Raw genomic sequence first — 13,722 nt, forward strand, 5'->3', positions numbered from 1 at the left:
CTGCTGCATGTCACCTATTCAAATCCAATTTCTCCCGTGAAGTCTGTGTACAAAATTTTTAGAATCCCACTGCCCTCTTTCTGTAAGTAAAATGTTATTATATTTGTGGTCTTCATTATACTTCACATCATTCCTACTATTTTTTCTTATATTGTTAGTTTTTTGCTTCAGAACTGTTATGTGTTGTTTTTCTCCCATTACTCACTTTGTACTAGTCAAGCTGGACCAAACCAAGCTAAACTAACAAAGAAAATTTAAAAAAAAAAAGGGGGGGGGATGAAATAGGCATATAGTAGATGGTCAGAAAATAAATGTTCAAAGATTATCATCCAAAAACAAGATAAGCATTAGTTGGGAGTGGATAAACAACATTTGAGTTTAAAAGACTTTCAGAGTAGAGACAAGGGCCAGGAGTATCACTCCTCAGTTCAGCCTCCCTCATGTGCCGGGGGAAAAAGTGGTTGGTATGGAGAAGGGATCACTAAGTCAATGATGGTTGGAGGGATAGCTCTGGATGGGAGATGTGTGCTGAAAGTAGACTAAGAACCAAACATGATGGCCTCTCAGTATCTTTGTTACAAACCTTAAGGCCCAAAAGTAGAGTGAGAGTAAGAAAGAAGGTGCCTGCCACAGTGACAGGGGATGGGCTGGAGTTGAGGGATACTAGGGACGTTGGTGGTGGTTGGATGGACGTTTGATCATTGTATGACTGAAACTCAATCGTGAAAGTTTTGTAACTGTATCTCATGGTGATTAAATAAAAACATTTAAAAAACAGTCAAGTAAGAATTTTAAAGAAATTTAGTTTTGGGGCTGGAGCAATAGCACAGCAGGTAGGGTGTTTTCCATGCACATGACTGACCTGGGTTCGATTCCCAGCATCCCATATGGTCCTCAAGCACCGCCAGGAATAATTCCTGAGTGGATGAGCCAGGAGTATACCCAAAGAGAAAAAAAAAAGCAAAAAAAAAAAAACAAGGAAAAGAAAAAAGAAAAAAAGTACGAAAGAAGAGAAATTAGTATTATGTTGCACAAATTGTAACTCAAATAGAAATTTGATGAAGATTTTATACACGGTATTTTTGTATTGAATTAATTTCCCTCTCCAAAAAGATAAAGGGTAAAGCATTCGTGTAAGAGAAAATTTTAATTTCATCATGGTAGTGTTTGAAGATTGACATTTGTGGTGCTTCTTCTATGATGCGTGAGGACATGGGCAACAGACTATGGTCCATTAAATTTTATGTTTCCTCTATGGTTTCTTCTTCAGTACAAAGGCAGAGTTGACTAGTAGGGCAGACACTGTAATACAAAGAAATTAACAAGTTTATTTTTCAGTATCCAGAGGCATAGTGCAGCAGGTAAGACATTTGTCTGTATGCTCTAAGTGTCACCTGGATTCTATCCTCAGTACCCCTTTGAGCACTGCTGGGAGAGCTTTTAAGCATTGAGGCAGGAGTAAGCCCTGAGCACTGCCAAGTGGACACCCTTCCCAGCCCCCACCAAAGCAATAAATAAATAAAATATTTATTTTTTAGTCCTATGCAGAAATAATTTGCTGATTCCTCTTTTGGAATATAGGTTTGAAACTCTAATGACTTAAATCATTTAAATCACTGAATACTAATGAAGAGGTAAAAGTTATTAACTTATTAAACATTCTTAGTAATTCATAGTAAGTCTTAGTAAGTCTTTTCATGGTTAGTTAGATCATAAAATATGTGCAATCAAAGCAAGTGCCCTCCACCACATGAATGTTCTCTTCCTTCATAATTTCTGTTGGTTTAACAATTTCAGTCTTTGAAACAGAGGAACCCTAGGCTCTGTTAGAGGCACCTGTGAGAGAGTGGGTGGACCGTTCTCCTTTCCCACAGCTCCTTATCAAGGGAAGTTAATTTTTGTCTGTTCTTTTCATTGTGCCCAGAAAATCTTCCTTAAAACATTGTTTTTTGCCCTAATTCATAGGATTATATTTTTACTTCATGACTTAGGGTTTATGTCTCATATAAAGTATTTTTCTGTAGAAAAATGCTGTAAGTTTTGCTATTTAAACGTGATCTATTAATACCTTAGGATTGCATTTGAGTTTTGGAGCTACACCTAGCAGTGTTCAGAGCTTACTCCTGGCTCTGTGCTCATGGATCACTCCAGGAAGTGTGGGGGAGGGGAGGGAGGGGGCAGATGTGGTTCTGGGCTTAAACCCAGGTCAGCTACATGCAAAGCAAGTCCCTTATCCACTGTGTGATCTCTTTGGTCCCAAATATATCTGTGTTTAATGACAGCATCCCTCTGATTATAACAAAAGTGATAGAAACTAGACTTTGTGAAAGAATAGTTTCGTGCAGTTGTTAAGAGTCATGGATTTAGAATTTAGAAAATACACTACTTGATGTTTTAAGCAAGAGACATGAAAAAGGCTAGTTTATAATTATTGTCAAATTTTAGAATTTGGTGGTTACTAAATTGTCGTTACGTTTAAATAATGGTAAAGCACTTACAGAGCTCATTGTGCTGAAATATCAAAGCAATCTTGGAAGTATCAGGTCACTTCATTTCAATACATAGCACAGGATCTTCATGGTCATTCATTCAGTGGAAGAACACACAGCTAACTGTGACAGAATAACTCAGTTGCTTTATCCAGAGTCTGCATAATGTTAGACAATTAGACACCCTAAGCAAGTGTATTTTCTGTATTGATTGCAGCTATTTAAGGAAGTTAGATGTCAATATTTATGATGATTCTGGAGCAAATGGACAAACCACAGAGATCTGGTGGAAAATGATTTCAAAATCAGAAAATTCCAGATAGAAAAGTGGCACAATCTCATCCAATGTGTATCACAAGTGGGAATCCTCACTCAACATCTCCAGCTCCTGCTGTAAAACGTGCTGTGCTGGTAAAGACCGAGAGGCAAGTGTCACACCAGGCTTTGCCTGTTATTTGTTGATCTCAAGGCTCTGATTTGAGTTCTGACTTTGCAGCGTGCCTCCTGCCGGATGAATCTGGGGAAGTGACTTAGCAAGTGTACATTCCCGTATCTACATTAGTTCGGAGTTCTTCTCAGGGTTACTCAGCTAATAGGGTTTGAAGTTCACTGCTACAGCCAAAGGATGCAGTGCTGCTCAAGCTTTGTAGTGCTAGGGATCACGCAGACCATTCTGGCATTTGCCAGGAATGGAACTGGGGTTCTGAACCCCAGTATTACCTGACCTTCTGTCTCACCTCAGTCTCCTGTCATTCTTTCTCCTGATCTTTCCTGCCCCACATCCTGTGCTCTATCCTCTTCATATTTCATGTTCCCCAACTGTCAGACTCCTATTGGGTCCGACCAGTGGGCACCAGTAAGAGATGAAGGAAGGACCAAGGAGAGAGGATCTGGTGCTTCTATTCTGTTCTCTGGATGCTCTAGGCTGTATATTTTATCTAAGTTCTTCCCTGTGTATAGTTTCCTGTTCCTTTAGAAAAGATACCCCCATAGTTCTGATCCTTAGTTGGTAACCTATAGACAGTTCTCCTGCTTCTTTTGATCTAAGATTCTGGTGGAGAAGGGGGACAGGAAAGGCAGTGGTTGTTTTTTGGGAACAATCAGCAATACTCAGGGCTTCCTCCTGGTTCAATTATTACGAACCATTCTTGGCTGTCTTCAGGGAGTTCTAATACACGCAAGGCAAATGCCTTCACTCCTGCACTACTTATCTGATCGCAGATCTGGGAGTTCTGAGAACTTCCCTTGTTTGATGTTACAATCTGAGAAAGTTTCTTGTAAACCCCTTACCCCTTCTCCTGCCTCTCTGACAATTGTCTCTTTCGAAAAATCTCTTAAGCCACTGCTATTGGTTTTCTTAATGCTACCATGATTCTGCCTCATCCAAGTACCTGTCCTGTCCTAGTTCTGTCACATAGGTGTGAAGCTCAAATGCTGTAAAGAAAGATGAATGCATTTTATATAGTCTAAGAAGAAATGTAAATTTAGGGTTTTTTTTGTTTTGGGGCCACATCCATAGCAGCTCAAGAGTTACTCTTGGCTGTGCACTCAGGGATCACTCCTGGCCCTGGGGACCTTATGGAATGCCAGAATCGAGCCCAGGTTGGCTTCTTACAAGGCAAGTGCCTTACCAGCTGTACTATCGCTTCAACCCTAAATTTAGTTTTCTATTTTGCTTCCCCAAAGTACCCATTCGTATTTCATTCATCTTTAATTGTTACTATCTTTAACTTCAGCTTGTTTGTTCCTAAATTCCCTTAATGATGACCTATCTCTCAATGTTCGAATGTAAATATAGCCTTGACAACACTTCATATTCAAGCATTTGCCTCCCAACTCAGTGCTTTTACTCCTCAGTGGTAATCAGTCTGAATTGCAAGCCACATTATTCAGAAAATTTGGTTGTAAGCTACCCTTCCATTATGGTCACTCTTTGCATTTAACAGAAGTGTTGCATGTTGTTCCTCATTTACTATTTAAAACTTAATATTCTAGTTCTTATCTCACTAATAGGAGTGAATCATTTTATTCACATCCTACATATTAGGTAGAAAGCTGACTCCTTTAGTGTATACACCTGACTTCCCATAGCCTCTGAATAATTTGCCTTATTCATTCAAAGGGACGGTATCAGTGTGCTTCAGCAAACGCCCTTGGAGATGTGACTTTGGGCTCAGTGGTTCCAATGTAGATGCTGGAGGAAGAGAGGAGGCGAGATTAATGTGATGTGAAAGCTTGAAATGTTTTCGACTTTGCTAAAGGAAGGAAATCATGAGCTGTGGAATGTGGAAGAGCCCCAGAAACTAGAAGAGATGAAGAAAGAGATTTTCCCCTAGACAGCTCAGAAGGGAATACTGGCTTGTTAACTCTAATTTTAGCCCCAAACAACTTATAAGACTTTATATATATATATATATATATATATATATATATATACATATATATATGTGTGTGTGTGTGTATGTGTGTATATATATACATATATATAAAACTTAGTTGTTTTAAACCACAAAACTTGCAGTTACTGTTACAATGTAAGAGAAAATGAAGACACCTAACAATTTTTTTAAATTCCTTTATCAGTTTTTCTCCTTAACCATGCATTTATTGTCTAGTGTGTTACATAGCTATACAAGACCCATCCACTAAGCAGCCTGAATGGCGTGGTGACCATGTAACTATTCTAGATATTGGATTGGCCATGTCAGGAACCTTGAAAATGTGCAGAAATTTGACACGTGTTACTTATCTCCCAGCCAACAGTATAGAGCATTCATTCACCACTATTTGAGACCCTATCCAGTACATAATTGTGGATATATTATTTATCTTCTTGACTATCAAGGCATATTATTTACTTTAAAAATAAAACAATAACATACATAGAGAAATTTTCACACACCCCCACTTCAGAAATTCTAAAATTGATAAAATAGACTGATGAGAAATTCTTATGCAATTGAGATCTTAGATTTTATAATCAGAATCCCCTTTCATCTTTTTCACCATGTTGTAGTATAAGGATTCACATAATGAACAAAAAGTAACTTGCTTATGAATTTATTGTTTTTTTCCCACTGTCTAAAGTGATTTGTCTTAAGCCACGCTTTATACTTTGCCTTGATGTAGAAGTGTGGGACTGTTAAAACAGACAATCTATTGGGAACTTACTAAGTGACTCTATTTAGTAGATGACATCAAGTAAACAATTAATTCCCCGTTTAACAGTGTAATTAGGGTAATCTTTGATTTTTCTGCATTTCTTTTCGTTGGACATTAGAGACCTTGGTGGTCCCTTCAAAGCCATTTACACAGGTTGAAGTGGTAAGGTTCGCCCTTTTCATTGGATCATATTTTCTCTTTGCTGAGAAAGCCTTGTATTTTCCTTTAGGCACTTGGTTGGAACAGAATCCATATCAATTTGTCTCAGCCACTGAATGGTACTTACTATGTTATATAGTGAGCCATAAAGTTCTGTTCATAATAAATAGGTGAGCTGCTTTTTCAAACCTGTTTCTCATTTAATTTAATGCAGAATATTTAAATTGGCCACATGATGTTAATTCATGTTGAAAAGGTTTCCAGTTTAGATTCCCAACCCTCAGAGTATGCCAGGCCAATATGAGAAAAGATTTATTTATTTTTTAAAAGAGCAGAATAATTTAATTTCGATTTTACTCTAATAGTTAGCCTCATCTTCTTCTTTCATAACCACTTCTTAAAATCCACTAGAGGAAATCTACTCAAGTCATATTTCTAAGATCCTGATGTAAGAGAAAGCCATTCTTTTGAAGGTTGTAAGAAAGATTGTCTCACAGTTTTCCTGACTCAACTGTAAAGTTACCATGAGTATATTTTATGCACTTGAGAAGTGGCCAAGAGTAAGGAATTTGATGTTTGAAATGCTTAATCAAATTTACATGCATTTGCAAATTCAAGGAAACACAATAGAGCTTGTAAAAGCGCTCTAATTTTTTGTTTTAAGTTGCTGCCTTCATTTGCTAACAACTCTTTACCATGTACTAACTAAAAGAGAGCAGTTGCAAACAATATCCTTGTCCTGAGATTCTGGTCGACTTTAACTGTGCTTGTTCAGCTAGCAAAACCATTAGCTACTTCTTGATAGTTTTTACGATCAGACATAGCACCTAGTATTGAGCAAGCACTGAAGAATGCATCTTCCGTTAAAAGCTTGATTTATTAGTTTATATGTAAAAGAACACTGGAGGTTATAAAGGTAACAAAGACCTTAAACATTATATTGATTTTTTTCCCCAGAGCTTTTTTTCTTCCTGTTGTATTGCAGGGCAATAAAATTTCACTAGACCCATTGGATCCATAAAATCTGAAGTACAACTGCAAACTGATAGAAATGAAATTGTTTGACTGTAGCGATAAGCAAGGACTCGGCTTTGAACTCTGAGCAGTATAAGTCGTTTTGCTGGCCTGTGAGGGTGAATTACAGCCTGTAGTGTGCAAAAGGACAAACATGTATTTGCAGGAGCTTCCAATTCAGTAATCACTGGGCTATGCAGTGACCTTTCCCTGGACACAGTGGCCTCAAAAGAGAACCTTTAGAAATAGAAAATCAACAGCATGATTTTTTTAATAATTTAGATTTACCCCTCCCCCTTATATGGGTTCAGTTGTGGATATAAGATATTTGATTAAAGAGATACAAAGGAAAATAAGCTCTGCTTGCAAATATCAGTGTACCTAATTTTTAAAATAGTTATCCTCAAAGGATGGGATGTCAGGCTTAGCATTATATATCAAAGCCTTCCCTTTGCTCCCCACGTTCAATGGCTTCTTCCCTGTCAGCCTCACCAGTCAAGTACACAGATGACAAGCCTTAACAGAGCTCCCAGGGCTCCAAATGATAATAGAGTGAGGGAGGTGCTCACCCTCCATGTGGTCAACCCTGATTTCATCCACAGCACAACGTGTCTGGCATTGCACATGGTCCCAAGCCCCACTTTGAGCGATCCCTGAGCACAACCCAAAGTAAGGCCTGAGCACAGCTGGGTATGACCCCCAAGACTAACCAAACTGAAATAAAACCCAATGATCTCTAAGACTCACCCGGACAAGTTGAAATTTCTGATTTGAAATGGATTTGAAAATAACATGTAAATTCAGAACTTAGTGGGCATGGATTATTTTATAACTGCCCAGTTGCCATTCATTGTTGGGGGTGGTTTAGGAGAGACTAGAGTGAGGGATGCCCTAGCCAATTAGCACCTACTTTAGTTAGTTTAGATAACTGACCTGGTGTTTTAGCAACTAGAACTTATGGAAGCATAAACAAGGTCTTATGGAAGCTCTCAGCTGGAGGAACTAAACCAACCTAAACAAAGAACTTTTGGTTGGTTTCTTTTTTTTTAAAGGGGTGGGGTGGGGAAGGGGTTGGGGGAGAGTTCTCAAAACACTGAAACCTCAATTCAAAGCTGGACTCTCAATAAGTGGTTTTCTTCCAAAAACTCATCATTAATCATGTAATTTTTCAGAATCCAGTTTGATTCTCTGCACTGTAGATCATTATTTTCTCATTTATTGAAAGCTCGGGTGCATAGGCTGATCCATGACAAGCTACTTGGGGGGGTTTTGGGTTTTGTTTTCTGTTAGGCTTTCATGTTGCTCACTAAACACCACATTAGCTCCTGTCATAATTGAAAACCAACTGTATTGGTGAAGGGTTGGGTCAGAGACTAGCTAAGAACCAGTGGATTTGGGATCTTTGTGAACGGACTAGATGTCATTATAAGCTGCTCTGCTACACTGGGAGTCAGATGCAGATGCTTGATCTTGCAGTGTGCCATTTCTATATTTCACACAGTCCCTAAAAGTTGGTGCTCTAAATTAATACCTGACTGTCTCTAATGTTGTAAATAAAAAACCCTGTACTTCTCATTTTCTCTAGAGGAAAAACTATGCCCATCCATACAATATATCTAGCACCCTTGTGTAAGTGAAGTGAGAAAACGTGGGAATTGAGGAGACCAGTGATGTGCATTCTTATCTTGAGCTGGGATGGTGCTGGTGATGCGCTAATTCAATGTCTATGGTTAAGGACCCCTAAACAAGGGATGATATATGAGCTGCTCCATCCCACTTTAGGGACCCTGCCAGATTCACACAGTGATTATTGTGTTCTTTAGGAAACCATCAGAACTGAATTCCAAATAACCACCATTGCTGTCATGCTAGTAGGAACCCAGATGCTTGTGTCATTTTTGCCCCAGAAGGTCACTTTAATGGACAGAACTATTTTTCACTGCCAAGAGTAAAAGTCATGTCTTTGATATGGGCCACAGGACACATAGCACATCTGCAAGCCCAGCTGTGTTATCCCAGCAAAACAGTAGGCTGAAAAATTGCTTGACCACAAAAATGCACGTGTGCCTTGCGTTTGAATCATTGCTAAGTGCATCTTAACTTAGGCCATGGAAATGACCTAAATGATTTAACAAAGCACAGCAACCCCCTGCCAGGAAGTCCTTTGGAAATTGGATCAGCAAGCAGCTAGGCCTTATCTTCCTGACTAATGTCTAGCCACGTTTCTATTTCTGTATCTGTCTCGAACTATGCCTATCTAAACCTTTGTTGTTCCTGGTCATGCCAGAAAGGTGTGCACAGACTTTAAATGGAGTAGTATTTAACATCAAACCAATGAAAGCTACCCTGGGTGTCCAAGAGACTATCAGATATAAGAATGCACACTCTGCAGACAGATTATAACCGAAAATTCCTGCTGGGCCAGTTGATTTATCTCAGGAATTCTACCCCTTGACTTTCCCCTTATCTTTCCTTCTTTTATCATTGAAAGCATGCCAGTCTTACAGAAGATTGACTAGAAATGAACACATCATAATGTACGCCATGATTCAGGATCTGTTTTAAACAATGTCTTAGGACATGGACGTTATTATCTCATTTCCCAGATGAGACAACCTAGTCTCAGAGTTTAAATTGCTTAAACTTAATGTTCAAATGTGATGGTTTTCACATTGGATATTAAATATATTAATGTCAAAACCAACCTACAAGTTTGGGTTTGGCAAAAAAATAAAAGATCCAATGAAGTTTATTACTTTGCTTCATTTTAACAAGTCATAAGAAAAACTATCTTTACAGTTTTTTTCTTTGAAAAATGTTATCCTTCCTTTTCTGGTACTAATTCAAGGTTTTGTAGGTTCTGGTTTATGAAAGAAATATGACTTCTTCCATGATTTCCATGACTTCCTTCCAAAGAAGGGAGCACCAAATAAAGTGTGTTTGGAGGATCCTCCCAGGAGGGGAGATGTATGTTGAAAGTAGACTATGGACTGAACATGTTTGCAAAATGGGCACTGATGGAGGGATGGGTATTTGATCATTGTATAATCAAAACCCAAGCACAAAAAATTGTAAATCTACAGCTGTACCTTATGGTGTTTCACTAATAAAAAGGGGAAAAAAGGGATTCATAATTTTCTGACATATGCAGATACACAAAACTCTTACAATTACTAAAGAAACATGAAGATGCTATCAGAAATCATTGCTTTCAAGTCTTGTTTGGTACCCAGTAATTCTTTTCCCATCAAGGTATTCCTTACCCCCCACAGACCACTTTTCTCCTCTTCATCTTACCTGATCAGTCTCAGAAAAAAAGAAGAGTTGAGATTTTATGTGTGAAATCTGTATGTTGACTTGAAGAGCTCTTTTCCCAGTCTCTCTAAAATAAGTGACATAGCCTCACTTATGCTCCATGTAGGTGAGACGTCAGCATTTGACCTTCGCAAGCAATCCAAAGTGGCAGGGTCACTTGCCTATAAATAAAACTACATTTAGCTATGGCTTTTTTAGAAATTGGCAGAGATGCCATTCAGTCTCAAGGATTATCAAATGCTTGAGATTGAATGGCAGTTTGAAGCATTGTTAATTCCAAGATATTTTTTTCCCTCTGTTCAAGTCATTCTTGAGGAGTCGTTTTCATTTGCCTGTCTGTTCACATTTTATGGCATGCAAGTGACAAGAATTCCCTGCAACACATTGTAGGAGGGCACTTGCTAAAAGAGAGTTCAAGTTGAATGACATTGGATGTGAAATGCAACCTTTTTTCTGCCAGTCTGTGTGATATTTAGCATTCCTTGACATATGCTAAACTATATCATTCCTAAACATTTGGAAATCCCCTGGGGATGTCACATGGTATATGTGGGTCAGAATTCTTATTATACTAGTTGAAAAATCGAAAATAGTTAATAAAATTTCAAATCAATGTTTTATCTGATATGTGTCATACAGATTTGACACAGTGTGACTTTAAAGTTTTAAGTAATGGTTTTTAAACTCTGTTTTTAAACACTTTTGGGATAATTATTTATGGTAAGTTTTCCTAACATGTACTATCTATTAAAATTGACATATGTTTTTAATAGTGAAGATGTTGGTATCTAAGATATCTGAAAATAAAAGTTATTGGTAAAGGTAATGCAGGTATATGGACCATATGAGTATTTTATTTTCTTTTCTCAGGGGTTCTAGGCATATTACTATCTGCTGTCTTTTATAGTCAAACTATCAGTGACTGATTAAATTTTCCATTAGAGAAACATTTTAACTAATTTCTCATTAAAATGTTCCTAAGGTCCTGCATTTTATTTTCTCAATTAGATGAGTATTTACTTTGCTAGCATGTGGTGATTATGTTTTCCTTACTTGTATGTTTTATAATTGAAATCTTTGCACCTGTATCATTATGCCTAAAAGCTCCCAGAAATACAACATACCTGTGTTTCTGCAAAGAAAGAAGGATGGAGTAAGGAAAACAGAGGGAAACTAGTTCTTCTCTTATTCCCTCTCTTCTTCTTCCATATTATTTCCTTATATTCCTTAGTGGGTTTCATCTTAAACTGCTGTTACTCCACTGATGCATACTCTCAAATACATATCTTCATCCCAGACTTACCTGCACTTAAATCTGCTTGTTTGAGTGTGCATGTGTGTGTGTGAGAGCATGTGTGTGTAATGATATTTGTCTAATAGCAGCTAATATTTTATAATATCTGATACTTATATTTTCACTCCTCAAACCTATTTTCTTTCAATATTTTCATCCCTGTTTTAAAGCATATATCTTAATTCACCCAGTTGCTTAGATGTCAGATATGTGAGTTATGCTTCTCTTCCTTCTATTATTGTTCTATTCAGTCCCACTGCAGGTCCTATCAGGAACTACTGGGAGTGCTCAGGAGTCCATTTGTGGTCCTTGAGATCAAACTGAGATCAGACTCATAACAAAATTTTGGGGACATTTCTCTATCCCCATCAGACTGGCATTTTAATGCTATGATCTGTTTCTCCTATACTTTTTTTTAAAGGGAAAATGAAGAGGTGCTAAATATTTTATTCCACAAATTAATAAATTGATGAACGAACAAGGTAAATGTTATGTAATTGGTTCAAAGGAGAATTTGAAGTACAAACATATTATAAGTCAGAAATATTGAAATGAATGTAAAAATAAAGGCAAATTAGTTTTTCCACAGGAGCTATACTTTTAATCAAAGTATGTCCTTCCTTTGTTGTCTCAAACAAATACCTTATTAAATAACAGTGTAAAAAACTTGTCTCTCCTTTCTTTTCTTCCTTTTTTCTCCTTATAGTATGAGATTATAAAAAAAAACTCATGTTCCTTTAAGGATTCAAATCCAATCATGCTTACCATTACCACCCTCTAAAACACTTTAAGAATTTCTCACTTGTAACTCTGCTTCCTCTTTTGGCTTGTGGTGGCCAAATTCTTCAAATAGCAACTAGGATGACCTTTAATAAACACATACATATAACAGCTTTTAATTTTTCCCATTTTTCTCTCCAAAACCTCCATTAATCTCAGTACCTTACCATTTGGATTAATCAGAATGAGGTGCTAATTAATTTTTAGCAACAATGAGGTTAATGACTTTGAAGCAGGCTGCCTCTTGGAGCTGGAAAGATAGTACAGTGGGTAGGGCATTTGCCTTGCACACAACCAACCTGGGTTTGATCACTGCCATCGTATATGGTCCCCAAGCACTGCCAACACTGCCAAGAGTAATCCCTGAGAATCCTGGGGTGGCAAAACAAAACAAAAGCAAGCTATCTCAGAAGATAAATTCTCCATACCTAAGTAATGCAGTAATGCACTCCTAGTTGCATCTCCAAAATAAGCAAACACGGGCTCATGCTCATGAGCACCTCTACTCAAAATAGCATAAAAGTAGAAACAATTCAGATGCCGATCAACAGATGAGCAGATAAATAAATGCTGGCTTCTCTATACAATAGAATATTTAGTCATTAAGGCAGAACAAAAAGCTGACATGTGCTTTGGTCAACTTTGAAAATAGAAAGCTGAGTCAGAGAAACATGGAAGACCCTGTATGTAAGATACTTTTCATATTAACTATCCAAAGTATGTATATTGGTGAAAGGGTCTGCTCAGATTCAGAATTACTTGGATAAAGAATTGAATGAGACACAGAAGGTAGCAAGCGGAGCAAGAGTGTATTTGAAAGTGAAGAGTTCACTCTAAGCTGAGTAATGAGGTCCCAGGATAAAAGTTCTTTTTCATTGTGGCTTCAGGGACGGTGCTTCAGGTGGTGTCAGTGGGAGGCATTGGGTGACTAGGAAGTCTTGGCGAGCCTCAATGAATGCAGGTTGTGTTATAGAATTTATCTGTCACTGATGGAGACTTTATCTGCACAAAAACTTCAGCTGTGGCATTTTCTTCTTGAGTCTCTTCATTTCTTCTCTTTTACGACAGGTTGGAAAGTCCAGAACTAACATGCAGCAGCCTGTGCATCACTCTTGTTTCCTTTCTAACCTGCCTATATTAGGTAATAGATAGTGAAAGATTGCAAGTTGGTGTGGTCTGGTTTTTTGAAGTAATAATCAATAGCTCCAACCGAGATCCGAAGTCCTTAGAAGACAGACTTCTCAACTGTATTAGACAGGTTGAATTGTAGACTATCCCCCAAAATGCTCTTGGTGTGGAGTGAATAAGCTTAGTTCTGCATGTCTGCCTTCTGCTTAGGGCTCTTATTTTTCATACATTCAGATTACGGGTGATTTTCACTTGACTTGATCCTTCCCTTGCTGCAGAGATTCTGGCAGCTTAGCTTTTAATCAGTGTTCCCAAGGTAATTAGACATACTTAAGCTTTGTCACTGCCTACATACATCTCCCGTACCCATTTCTCCATGCT

General features: G+C 37.8%; 1 protein-coding gene and 1 long non-coding RNA gene across 5 annotated transcripts in view; one reads left to right on the forward strand and one right to left on the reverse strand.

Annotated features, from left to right (window-relative positions):
- CTNNA2 (catenin alpha 2) overlaps positions 1-13,722 on the forward strand; it is a 1,325,246-nt gene that overhangs the window by 532,616 nt on the left and 778,908 nt on the right. The window lies entirely within an intron of this gene.
- On the reverse strand, positions 1,174-10,198 carry LOC130028934 (uncharacterized). The gene is made up of 3 exons (XR_008793236.1): positions 10,122-10,198; positions 2,499-2,647; positions 1,174-1,302 (listed from the first exon to the last, which is right to left on the reverse strand). It is a non-coding gene; the product is annotated as an uncharacterized LOC130028934 (long non-coding RNA).

The sequence above is a fragment of the Sorex fumeus genome, unplaced genomic scaffold (assembly GCF_029834395.1).
Source record: "Sorex fumeus unplaced genomic scaffold, SorFum_2.1 ptg000003l, whole genome shotgun sequence".
Lineage (NCBI taxonomy): Eukaryota > Metazoa > Chordata > Mammalia > Eulipotyphla > Soricidae > Sorex > Sorex fumeus.